The 14,032-nt window shown below is 39.1% G+C and overlaps 1 protein-coding gene across 6 annotated transcripts in view; it reads left to right on the top strand.

Annotated features, from left to right (window-relative positions):
- Positions 1 to 14,032, top strand: part of ITPR2 (inositol 1,4,5-trisphosphate receptor type 2) — a 485,861-nt gene that overhangs the window by 61,381 nt on the left and 410,448 nt on the right. The gene's annotated exons all lie outside the window — the stretch shown is intronic.

Genomic DNA, 14,032 nt, shown 5'->3' with positions numbered 1-14,032 from the left:
AAATCTTCTGTGCTCCACCTGTTCATCCTTCCCTCCTTTCTAATCCATCAACCCCTGATACTTTTCCACCTAGTTTTATTGAGATATAATTGACACACAACATTGTATTAGTTTAAGGTGTACAATATAATGAACTGATATAAATATGTATATATATCTAAACTAATTAGTATATGTGTGTGTGTGTGTGTGTATAACTAATTAGTTTAATTAACATCCATTACCTCACAGAGTTACAATTTTTTTTTCTTTTGGTGAGACCTTTTTTTTTTTTTTGAAGATTTTATTGTTTTGGGTAATCTCGACATCCAAAGTGGGGTTTGAACTTATAACTCTGAGATCAAGGGTCACGCGCTCCACCAACTGAGCCAGTCAGGTGCCCCTCTTGTGATGAGAACCTTTTTTTTAAATAATTTTTTTTAAAGTTTATTTATTTTTAGAGAGGCAGAGAGAGAGTGAGCAGGGGTGGGGCAGAGAGAGTGAGGGAGAGAGAAAATCACAAGCAGATTCTGCAGGGTCAGTGCAGAGCCTGATGTGGGGCTTGAAGCCACGATCTGAAACCAGATCATGACCTGAGCTGAAATCAAGAGTCATATGCTTTACTGACTGAGCCACAAGGCACCCCATGATGAGAACTTTTAAGATTTACTTTTTTAACAACTTTCAAAAATACAATGGAGTATTGTTAACTTTGGTCATCATGCTGTACATTACACTTACAGAACTTATTTATCTTATAACTGGAAGTTTGTACCTGTATTCTTCTTTCCCCCATGCCCCTAACCCAGCCACCACTAATCTGTTTTTTGTTTCTGTGGGCTCAGGTTCTTTAGATTCCACATGTAAGTGAGATCATACAGCATTTGTTTTTCTCTGTCTGATTTACTTCACTTAGTGTAATGTCCTCAAGGTCCATCCTTGTTATCACAAATGGCAAGATTTCCTTCCTTTTTAATGGCTGAATAATATTCCATTATGCTCCATTTCAATAATACTCCATTGTATGTGATATATACCACATTTTTAATCCATTCATCTGTTGACAGACACATAGGTTGTTTCCATTTCTTGAATATTATAAATAATGCAATGCCTGGGAGTGCAGATATCTCTTAAAGATAGTGATTTTGTTTCCTACACATATATATCCAGAAGTGGGATTGCTGGATCACAAATGGTAGTTCTATTTTTAATTTTTTGAGGTACCTACACACTGTTTTACAGAGTGGCTGCACCACTTTACATTCCCAGCAATGGTGCACAGTGGTTCCCTTATCTCAACATCCTCACCAGCACTTGTCATTGTTTGTGTTTTTGATGATAGCCATTCTAACAGGTGTGAGGTGATATCTCGCTGTGGTTTTGATTTGCATTTCCCTGATGACTAGTGATGTGGAGCACCTTTTCATGTACCTGCTGGCCATTCACATGTCTTCTGTGGGAAAATGTCTATTCAGATTCTCTGCTCATTTTTTAATCAGGTTGATTTTTTTTTCTCTTTATTTTTGCTATGGAGTTATATGAGTTTTTTAAATATAGTTTGGATATTCATCTCTTGTCAGATATGTGATTTGCAAATTTTTCTCTCATTCTAGCCTTTTATCCTTTACTTTTTCCAGTTTTGCCTCTTCCAGAATGCCATGTAATTGAAATCATGCAGTATATAGCCTTTTCAGACTGACTTCTTTTGCTTAGTATGTCTGCATTTAAGGTTCCTCCATGTCTTTACATGGCTTGAGGGCTTATTTCTTTTTAGTGCTGAATAATAGTCCATTGTCTGGATGTCCCAGTTTCTTTATCCATTCATCTACTGAAGGACATATTGGTTACTTCTAAATGTTGGCAATTATGAACAGAGCTGCCATAGACAGGGTGCAGGTTTTATGTGGGCAAAGATTTTTGGCTCATTTGGGTAAATACCAAGGAGCATGATTTCTGGATCAGATGTTAAGAGTACATTTAGTTTTGTAAGAAACCACCAGATGGTCTTTTAAAGTGGCTGTACTGTTTTGCATTCTCACCAGCAATGAATGAAGAGTTCCTGTTGCTCCACAGTCTTGCCAGCATTGGATTTTGGGTGTTTTCATAGGCATGTAGTTGTATCTCGTTGTTTTAATTTGCACTTCCTTAATTTCATAAAATGTTGACCATCCTTTCATTTGGTTATAATGTGAATCTTTTTTGGTGAGGTGTCTGTTTAGGTCTTTTGCCCAGTTTTTGATTGGGTTGTTTGCTTTCTTATTGTTGAGTTTTATGAGTTCTTTGTGTACTTTGGATAGTAGTCCCTTATGAGATATGCTTTTTTTTTTTTTTTGCAATACTTTCTCTTACTCTGTAGTTTGTCTCCCATTCTCCTGACAGTACCTTTTGCAGAGCAGAAGTTTTTATTTATTTAAAAAAATTTTTTTTTAACGTTTATTTATTTTTGAGACAGAGAGAGACAGAGCATGAACAGGGGAGGGGCAGAGAGAGAGGGAGACACAGAATCTGAAACGGGCTCCAGGCTCTGAGCTGTCAGCACAGAGCCTGACGCGGGGCTCGAACTCACGGACTGTGAGATCATGACCTGAGCCGAAGTCAGACGCTTAACCGACTGAGCCACCCAGGCGCCCCAGAAGTTTTTATTTTCATGAATTTTGGCTTATCAATTCTTTGTTTCATGGATTGTGCCTTTGATAGTGTACCTAAAAAGTTATCACTTATCACTATACCCAATGTCATCTGAGTTTTCTCCTACACTGTCTTCTAGGAATTTTAAAGTTTTGCGTTTTACACTTAGGTCTGTGTTCCGTTTTTGTGAAGGGTGTAACTTTTGTGAAGGATGTAGGGTCTGTGTCTAGATGTTTTCCCCCTGCATGTGGATCTTCCAGCACCATTTGTTGAAAAGACTGTTTTTTCTCCTTGTATTGCTTCTGCTCCCTTGTCAAAGATACAATGGACTGTAATCATGTGGGTCTATTTCTGGGCTTTCTAGTTTGTTCCATTGATCAATTTTTCTTTTTCTTTTTTAAATTTGTTTTGTTATGTTTATTTCTTTTGAGAGAGAGAGAGAGAGTGTGAGCAGGGGAGGGGCAGAGAGAGAGGGAGACACAGAATCGGAAGCAGGCTCCAGGCTCTGAGCTGTCAGCACAGAGCCCAATGGGGCTCGAACTCACAAGCGTGAGATCATGACCTGAGCCGAAGTCGGATGCCCAACCACCTGAGTCACCCAGGTGCCCCCATTGATCGATTTTTCTGTTTTTCACGAATATACTGTCTTGATTATGTAGTTTTATAATAAGTCTTGAAAGTTGGTTAGCCTTTTTTTTTTTTTTTCACTAAGGACAAATTGAGCTGAAGGAGGGAAGGTGGACACCAAAATTTCACCTTTTGTATAGTAGAGGCTAGGTATGGAGGTTAGGCTTTAAGTATTTTGGCCCAGTGGGTGTGCCAACTCTGAATTTAGAATCAGGCAGAACTCTTTACCCAGTCAGAGGCAGCATTCAGGTAATCAGGGAGCCTCTTTGCTTCCCCAGGCACATGTAAACACAAGGGTGGAAAAATGCCACAGTTTCACTGTCCAACTTGGAAGCAGTCCAAGTGGGGAGGATAGTCTTTGCTAATGGTGCTATTAGAAAAACAGCAATACCAGTGCTTTGCAGCCAGTTTAAGAACTATAACCTACCAGTACCTCAGAAACTCCCTTTGTGCCCCTGACTTTACTGTGCCCCCTTTTTTTCTCCCTCAAAGGCAACTGCTATCCTGACTTCTGTGTTAACCATTCCTGCTCTTTTGTCCTGTTATTTATGATGTATGCATGCATTTCTGAGTTAAATGTACATGTCTCATTGTTTTCTGGGTCCATGAACTTGGATGTAAAAAATTTACATGTTTATTTTCACTTGCCTTTTTTTGTCATGAGTTGCATTATTTTTGCTGGTTCATTGCCTTTAATTATGAGTGGAGGTAATCAAACATTAGTCTGAGAAAAGGTCCAAGGGCTTTGCTAGATTGCCAGAGGCCCATGGCACCTTCTTGCTCAGGTATTTCCCTAGGAGTAGCATTGCCGGATCTCAGAAAACATGTTTTTACACCATTGCTAGGAAACCGGCAGACTCTACATTCTGTTCTTTCTCACCCAGATTCCTCATCTATCACAGAACACAGATAATGTGAGTGACTGTTTTCTCAGTTCTCTAAAAGATGGGATGTAATTAGTCCAGTCTAGATGCAGAGGAGAGAGGTTAAAGTGTTATATACGATGCATTCCTTAGAGTGGTAGGGCTCACTTCTCTCTTGGAACCCCACAGTTGTGGCATTCCGTTTTTGACGGGCATCTTCTTTTTCCTGCGTTGGTGTAATGTAGTCAGACCAATTGAGGGTTTGGCCCTGGCTCTGCCACTTACTGGGAACGTGACTTTGGGGTTTACTTAATCCCACTCTGTCTCACTATACACCCTGTAAAATGATGGTGACATAGACATCCTGGGGTTATTTGAAAATTAAATAAAATCGTTTGTGTAAAGTAACTAGCATGGTTACTGGCAAAGGTGGGATCACGGAGGGTTGTTTTCTTCCTCACCTCATCCCCTATATTGTAAGGAATCAGAGATGCAGATATTAAGATAAAGTCAAGATTGCCTTCTTTTCTTCCTTGAGGTGCTGACAATTAATTTCATATTTGATATTTCGATGTAACCATATTTGATTCTGGTGACTTCCATCTTGTTATGGGTTTCCTTAGCTCAGACTTTGCGTGGGCTTGGTGGAAGTTAACAGTAGCAGAGATTAACAGTAATCTCGGGCAGCTCTAGAAAAGATGGTGTGGAAGTCACATACCTTGCCTCTGGGCTTGCCAAAAGCTGCTGTTCCCGTGTCTTGTGCACTGTCCTTTAGTCTTGCTTCACCACCCGTAATTATGCGCTAGTCTTTGAAGGCATTGTTCTCACCTTTCATTAGGTCGCTTGTGTGTGCCAACTCATAGTATCAGTAATTTTGTACTTCATTTGTCTAGATTTGGTTGATGTTTGCAAAGCTAGTGTAATTTCCTTAGGTAAGATATAATTTGCAACAGAATGGCACCTCACGATTTAAATAGCAGCTGTTGAGGGAAGGCAGACAGTTACAAACTACTGTTTCTGTCCCTTTGACAAAGAGCTGTGCTGTGATGAAATGAATAATGTATTTTAGAACATACCTGGGTTTGCTACTGTGTCTTGATTTTACACGGACAAAAGGTAAAAAACCCTCCTCATTTGAATTTGTTTTCAAATGTAACACAAGTTAGATTTCTGTGAGGGGATTTTGAAAGAATATCTGTCTTGTCACTAAGAGAAGGAAGTTCTTTCTGCTAGTTCATGTAATGGATATGGCCCATTACCTACTTCTTAGGATGGGTATTTCATTCAAAAGGTGAGAATTTATATGCCTGCATCATTCGTTGACTTGTAAAGTATTTACTGAACCTTTTTAAGTAGTAGGTACTTTGATAGACATTGGAGATGTTATTACAAAATAATACAGATACTGTTTCTGCCTTCATGGTGCAAATGGCCTACGATGCCCAGAGTTTAAGTCTGGCCTCTGAGCCTCGATCCCAGAGAAGACCATGTGTAGAGTTGGAGGTGGTCCATAGAGTATCAATAACCTGTTGTTGGAAAAACTATAGATTTTGTAAATATTTCCTTTGATATTTTCCTTGGCATTTAATAAGAAAGTTAAAAAGAATGTTGACTGAGGGGTGCCTGGGTGACTCACTCAGTTAAGCGTCTGACTTCGGCTCAGGTCATGATCTCGTGGCTTGTGAGTTTGAGCCCCACATCGGGCTCTGTGCTGACAGCTCGGAGCCTGGAGCCTGCTTCGGATTCTGTGCCTCCCTCTCTCTCTGCCCCTCTCCCACTCATGCTGTGTGTCTCTCTCAAAAATAAATAAACATAAAAAAAAATGTTGGCTGATTTCATTTGAGCTCAGGAGAATATAGAAAATCCATGTGTCCAGTTCAAAAGTTGGGTGTGTAGGTTCAGTGGAACCCGAAACTCAAAAGGATAGTCCAGCTACTGGATCAGATATCCTGCTATACCTGGAGCTCTTCTTCACAGTCTGGTCTGTGAGGACTTAGACATCCTCTTTTCCAACAAGAGGCTTTATATTCTGGACTTGTGTCTTTTAACAGAAACGTTACAGAACTGGATTTTTTAAGAGCCATCGTGGCTAGAAAGACTGGGAAAAGGCTAGTGTTAAGGTGGGGAATCCTTTTTTCTTCATTAAGGGTAATTGATCTGGACAAATTAATCAAGTAAGGGCTAATTGCAAGGCAAAAACAACAAGCAAAGGGGGGAATATAATGTGGACTAACGTTAGTAATCATCTATTATGTACTAGATGGTATTTGGTTATTTCTAAATTTTCATGGTCAATTTATGTATATTTTTTAATTTTTTTAATGTTTATTTGAGAGACAGAGAGAGAGCAAGTGCGGGGGGTGGGGGGGAGACAGAGACAGAGACACGGAATCTGAAGCAGGCTTCAGGCTCTGAGCTGTCAGCACAGAGCCCAATGTGGGGCTCAAACTCACAAACTGTGCATGAGATCATGACCTGAGCCGAAGTCAGATGTTTAACCGACTGAGCCACCCAGGTGCCCACATGTTTTTTTAAAAAAAATTTAATGTTTATTTATTTTTGAGAGAGAGAGAGTGGTCAGCTGGTATTTTTAAATTGAGAAAAGAAGGTATCAATGTATATTTATGGATATTTAAAATATAGATTTACATATTGTGTGTAGTTAATGAAGAAAGAAGATGAGAAGTGGGAGATAAAAAGTAAGGAAGGTAGGAAGAGGATGAAGAAAAGACTGGCTCTCCATGACATAAGGAAAGAGATGGAACAGAAAGCCATATGGAAGGGAAAGGAGACAATAGGAAAGGTTCTCACCTGGGCTGTTAATTTGGGCAGTTTTCTTCAGAATCAAATTTTAGTAACTGCCATTGTCCTTTGGATTCTGATTAAGACACAAGCAATTATTCTTAATACTTCCAGAACTGTCTTTGAATTTCTACAAATTCTCAAGGAGAGTCTAAGCAGCCAGCTCCTACCCTCACTTTCCTGTCTTCCACATTCCAAAGAAGTATTTAACATTTTTTTTAATGTTTATTTATTATTTTTGAGAGAGAGAGAGAGAGAGAGAGAGAGCAAGTAGGGAAGGTTCAGAGAGACAGAGACACAGAATCTGAAGCAGGCTCCAGGCTCTGAGCTGTCAGCACAGAGCCCAACATGGGGCTGGAACCCGTGAACTGTGAGATCATAACCCGAGCTGAAGTCGGATGCTTAACCGACTGAGCCACCCAGGCGCCCCTCAAAGAAGTATTTTTTTTAAGGACTCTGCCTAAAGCATTATCACAACATAGTGTACTTCCTGAGGGTCTCATAAAATCAGAGATGAATTTGGATCAGATAGAGAAAGAAGAACAGTTGAATTAAAGAAACATTTTCATGTATTTGAAAAGTTATTATGCATATAATAACTAGTCACTATCTCAAATGAGGCTGTAATAGGAGAAAGTAGCTTAGCCATTGTAGGCAAAAAGCACTTTATTACTAAAAAAAGAGTGCTGTTGAAATTAAAATGAGTTTTTAGATGTCTAAATTGAAATCTTTTAAACTATTTTTAAAAAGGAGACTGTTCACCCATCGTAGTTAATTATTAATCCTGCTTATGCCTCCAGACTGTTAAAAGGTAAACTGAGGCACATTAAAAATTTGAAGTTTATATGGGTAAATATCAATTGGAATTGGGCAGTAGTAAACCAGGAGTGTTCCAACGACAGAAGCTAGGGGTGAGGTTTTTATAGAGAAGGTGCAGAAGCAAAGCAATGATTTGATTGTTTAATATTTTACAGTGTTGTGCAATTTGGGAAAGCCTGGTTGGCTGTTTGTGATTGGTTTCACTTTCTTGGATTCCCAGGCATTGACTCTGACTTGGGTTTTGGTTTGCTTCTGTAGGCTACCAAGACACTGGAGCCCACTCAGTCTCATGGCCTCCCTGTCTATGTCAAGACTATAGACACATAGCTCTGTAATTCAGTGGGATTATGCATGTGGTAAAAATAATTTCATGTCTGGCTTTAAAATCATCTTATTTTGTAGTGTTGGCTTAGGACCTTTAGAGCTTCTAGTATAAGATGATGCTTTTGATATTTCACACTCAGCTTATTTGAGCTGATGGGAGTTTGTTGTTAGAGCGTGTAATAGAGAAGCGAGGGACAACGTGAATCAGTCTGGGTCACCACCACCTGTGCCTCATGGCTGCAACCTTGGCTATAGTAGCTTGAAATTAGTCCTCATGATGCCAGTGACTGTGGGAAATGTCCCCTCAGAAGTGGGTGTCTGTTGCTCTGAATTCTAGGGCAGTGGTCTCTCAACAGTTTGATCGTATGTCGCATCAGAAAAAAGTGAGTGTAATGGATCTGTGTTGACTTATAGATTACGTGTTTATTACTCTAATACAGATTTGTATACACTATTGAACCTACACAAAAATAAAACTTAAAATAGAAGATAAAAAAATGTAAATTTTATTTCTAGCATTTTCTTCCACACTCTACTACTCTCTTTGGGTGATCTTCTGGAATGTGCATACCATTTCTGGAACCTTCTGCTCTGGTGTTTAGCCATTAAGATGACTCAGCTATTTTCGTTGCCTGGAAGATATTAACTAGCTGCATGATCTTGAGCAGATATCCAAACTTAACTTATTTGTAAAGTGGGGAGTGATTATAGCGGTCTCACAGAATTGCTTTGGAGATTAAAGGCAACAAGGTATCTAAAGTTGTTAGCGCAGTGTCTGAAATATTAACTACTTTTCTTGATGTCATTGACAAGTTGTTTTTCCATTTCTGTCTTACCTCTTCTGTTCATTCATGACTACCTACCAACTTTCCTTTTGCCTCAGGATTTTTGCTTACTGCGTTCACTCTGTGTGTTTCTGCTGGCTTTCTTTTCTCATGTGCAGAGAGAGGATCTGTTTGGGCTCATTGTTTATAACCACACGTCCCATTTTTTCGGAGGCAATCCTGGTTTTCACCTATTGTCCCAGTGTAATTACAGGGGTTCTTTTAACTTTAAAAGTGTCCTGGTTTGGAAATAAAATAAAACACATGGTCACCCTATTTATTAATCAGTCACCATCAAGTATAGTGGACCTCTGTGAGGCAGATCTCTTAAATGAAGGCCACCTAGTTGGCACTGTACAGCCTAGAGATGGTTCTCTTCAGATGAGGTGTAAATCTCTAGTTTACCCTAGATGTTACCTAAAGAGAAGGGTTCCATAATTTACTGTCTATGAGGAGATGACAAGGGGAGTGGTGAATGTGACATACCCTTAGAGAGATGTCTAGTGTCAAAGCTAACTATAAATATATTTAAAGATATATTACTTTATGGAAGGGCAGGGATGTTGGAGTCTATAGCCATGATGACTGTCTACCCAGACTGCAAAATGAAAATCAAGCATTTATTGGGTATTGAGCTTGGAAATCTAACTGTGCAACCTAAAGCTCAACATTATGGTAAATATTTTCCAAACTGAGATTAAGTTCTTTTGATTTGGAATGAAACGTGCTACTATTATGTAAGGTCACTCTCAAGTTCATAATAGGAGTTAGAAATAGGTTATCTTATTCTTCACCAGGCTCTCTAGGAGGAGCAGGATCGTTTCTTGTTTTCTAATGGTTCATGTTGTCTGGCTCCATATTTTACCCCTGTTGGACATCCAGCAGGTATTAATTAGCAATTGTGAAGGTTATTCTAGCAGTGCAGGGTGGGGGAGAAGATACATGATTAATAAATTATGTACATCTTGGGGTGCTTGGGTGGCTCAGTTGGTTGAGCATCTGACTTTAGCTCAGGTCATGATCTCGTGGCTGGTGAGTTTGAGCCCTGCATCGGGCTCTGTGCTGACAGCTCAGAGTTTGGAGCCTGCTTCAGATACTGTGTCTCCCTCTCTCTGTGCCCCTTCTCGGCTCACACTCTGTCTCTCTTTCTCTCTCTCTCTAAAGTAAACATTAAAAAAATAAATTATGTACATCTTCATCTTCAAGTGATTCCTATAACTGTGTTTCTGAGTCATAGTACTTAAAATGATTAGTGATTTAGGGAGTCATAGAGGACAGATGTCATAATAAAGAAAATGAGATTTTTGGTGTTTATTCCTTCTTTGATGACATATATGGGAATTGATAACATATGAAGCTGATAGACAAATTAACTTTGGCATTCCCTGAGATCTGTAGGCTTGGTTTCCAAAAATGAACATAATACTTGGTTGTGATTCTTAGAATCCTTAAAATCCTGGTACAATATTTAAAAGCAAGGGCCTTTATTTTCTCTCATAGAATGAAGAGCAGGCTGTGAACGTAGTGGGACGTAATCAGTATCTCATTGTTTCTCCAGGAGGAAAAAAAACAGGGATTGTAACTGTGTGATTACTACACTTAGAAAATCTGTTATGACTAAAATATGGCTCTAATTCAGATTTTTCCACCAATGCTTGACATCTTAAATAATGAAATAAACAGTAACTTTTCCTTCAGAAATCTTTATGCATACTATGCCTGAATGATCGCTGCTTTGGATCACAGTCCATTTTTAATTTCCTGACCTGGACATTTATAAGTCAATGCCAGCTAGTCATGAGTTCAGTTTCTTCCTCAAGTTTCCTATCTTTAAACTGAGGAGTAGACATAATTACCCATAAAAACCTTATAGGGAATCAAGCTAATACTGTTGGAGAAGGGCTGGGGTTATGTGAGTGCTGTGTGATACCTTACAGTCAGATCCCAGCAATGAATTTCACTTCTTTTTGTACCTCAACATGTACTTAAAAGAATGAATTTCCCCAGGTTTTGCCCCTTCCCTTCACATTCCTTTACTTCCATTTTTTGAATTTCATCTGTTCCTGTGGTTTAAATAATTATCTTTGTGCTAATAGCGTCTAAAATTTGTATTTTGAGCTACTTAACGATTTTCCCGGCCTATGCAGTGACTCATCACACATGGATTTCCCGAGGAAAATGATATTTTAGAATCTCAAGCATTCTTTTGCAATTTAAAAAATAACTTACCCAAATATCAAGGAATGGCCATCATTATTACCACTAAAATTAAAAGGAAGGTCTTCTCTCCTGTGCAAAATGGGACACCCCAGTGGATATGTTCTGCAGGCAGTTTGGAAATCATGCTACTGAAGTTTTAGTGAGAAGATGGTTTGGAGATAATACATATAAAATTGAGGTAGGAACAAATGTGAAAACAATGAGAAATGATGATCTCTTTGTAATATTATAGCATTAATTGAGTGTTTTAATTAGGGGAGGCTTCCCAGAGAAGGTATTTTCTTCAGCGACTTGAACTGGTGGAAAGCTGATACGCTGAATTATTCAGATGATAGACTAACACACATAAGTCTCTTATGAAGGCAAAAGAAGCTATGGGTTTGTGGCAGGTGTTTTCTGGCCTGGAATAGGCAGTCTTCTGGAGGATAATAAGGAAGGTTGGTGAAGTAATGACACGAGACAGGCGACTTGATGGAAGACACTCAAGCAGAGGTAAATACATTTCCATTTGATGCAGAATTCTTGAACAGGAGAGTATGTTAAAAGCAGCGTTGGAAGAAATTCACCCAGTGGTCTTGAGACTGAACTGGAAGAGGAGATGTGAATGATGGAGAGTCCGGCACAAACATGGTTGGTAGGTTGTCCCCCCGAGAGGTGGTGAGCTGTTCATTTCAGCGCACTTTAGCAAATGGACAATGGTCGCTATGAAAGTGAAACGAGTGACATATCCAAAAAACCTTATGGAATTTGATTAGTCAAAACTGCATACTATTTGAATGAATAGCATGAAGAACAGAGGAGTTGAAGATGTTTTAAAGCATATATTAGGTTTGAGCTGTATTAAATTACCAAATTTGAACTTCTTTTTTTTAGACTTAAAAATTTTTAGTTTTTAAAAAGTTAACATGTGCACAAAAGGAAACTGAAAAACACAAGAAGTAAAGAACAAAGTCATCCGTAATCACAAGCAGTTTACAGTTTGATTTCTAGGTCCCATGTGTGTATCTACACATCTAAGCATTTTAATGTAATTAAGCTCATATGTTTATGTATCATGCTTTTTTACACACCATGAATATTTACCATTTCAAAGTCCCAAAACTATGAGTATTTTGATAACCAAGAATACACTACGCCAACTCAATCTGAAAGAAAAAAAATGTAATCCTGCCTTTCTTGGTGACAAAAATTTCATTGAAGACAACAGGCCTCTAGATAAAGATTTTGGCAGAGTTACAGTTAAAATACTGCATTCCCGGGGTGCCTGGGTGGCTCAGTTGGTGAGGTGTCCTACTTCGGCCCAGGTCATGATGTCGCAGTTCGTGAGCTCAAGCCCCACATTGGGCTCTGTGCTGACAGCTCAGAGCCTGGAGCCTGCTTCGGATTCTGTGTCTCCCTCTCTCTCTGCCCCTCCCCTGCTTCCACTCTGTCTGTCTCCCCAAAATAAATAAATATTTTAAAATAATACTGCATTCCCTACTGTTCAACTAAAAATGAGACATAAAGTAACTGAATACACAAAGTACAATGCTTCTAATAGAATTCATTATCCAAACTATAAAATATAAGCAAGGAGGTATGTTTCCACTGAATCACTTCATGTATTCCTATGGCACTGACAAAGAGATGCACATACATACATTAGCGGTTATTATTATTAGAATGTAGATATGAACACACCTGCATGCATCTCTCCCACCGTACTTCCTCCTGCCCCTCTGCTAGCAGCCTAATGCGAAAGTCCTGACATACGTTTCTCAGAGACAGCTTAACACTTCCATGCCCAAGATGCTTCCTTCCTATCAATTAAAACAAAAAGAAACTTATAAATTGGTTAATTCACTAGCTATGCATTGTATGATACATTGTCACTTTAGGACATCCAGAAAGCTTAGGTGTTACAAAATAATGGACCTTTGGGCGCCTGGGTGGCTCATCTGTTGAGTGTCTGACTTTGGCTCAGGTCAAGATCTCGCCGTATGTGGGTTTGAGTCTCCTGGCTTGTGAGTTTGAGCCCCACATCGGGCTCTGTGCTGACAGCTCAGAGCCTGGAGCCTGCTTTGGATTCTCTGCCCCTCCCCTGCTCAAGTTCTGTCTGTCTCTCTCAAAAATAAATAAATATTAAAAAAAATTTACAAAATAATGAACCTTGTCCACAGCAAACACAGGTACTTCATAAAAGTGCACATACAGACCTCTAGTTATTACATAAAACTGTCTTCTAGATGTGGAGATACTAACAGAAAGAAAGCCCTTCCCTCACCCCTCCTCTGCTCCCTCCACCATTTCAGTGACTAAGTAAGTACAGGACTACATCTCGCTCCAAGAAGTGGTTTAACAGACACTCCCAGAACAGCCCTTCCTAGAAACTAACAAAAGGGCTTTTATAAAGGGATTATTTTACTACCTCTACTTTTAATATACTTTGGGCATTAGGACTTGTTTCTCCTTTAACACACAGTATTATTAACTAAAATGCACCTACAGAACAATGATTAGACAATCTAAATTTGTCTAAAGACTCATGGGCACAGAACCCTTCTCTCCTCACTCGCCCCCACCCCCCCAGTTGAACAGTCACCACACTCTCTAGCACATCAGGTTCAACACGTCCATTCCCCAAATACAACCATTCCTGTAAATTAACAGAATAGTTAAAGGGGGTTGTTATTTTAATTCTCTACTTCTAACATGTTGTTCACTTTCAAACATCTAGAAGACTAGACATTTCAAGTAAGGATTTACCAAATTTGAACTTCTTAAATCTACCAAAGTGGTAGTTTTATATGGTTTCTTGTATACACAACTAGTTGGAGGTGACTACTCTAAAAAATGGGTAATGGCATCAGTAAGGAACCAAGAATTGGAAGGGTAGCAATATTACCAATTATGTGAAGACAAAGATTTCAAGTGATTGTAGGTGTTTTTAGAGCTCTGAGCTGG

The sequence above is a fragment of the Acinonyx jubatus genome, chromosome B4 (assembly GCF_027475565.1).
Source record: "Acinonyx jubatus isolate Ajub_Pintada_27869175 chromosome B4, VMU_Ajub_asm_v1.0, whole genome shotgun sequence".
In the NCBI taxonomy this organism is placed as follows: Eukaryota; Metazoa; Chordata; class Mammalia; order Carnivora; family Felidae; genus Acinonyx; species Acinonyx jubatus.
This window is presented reverse-complemented; position numbering and strand designations above follow the sequence as displayed.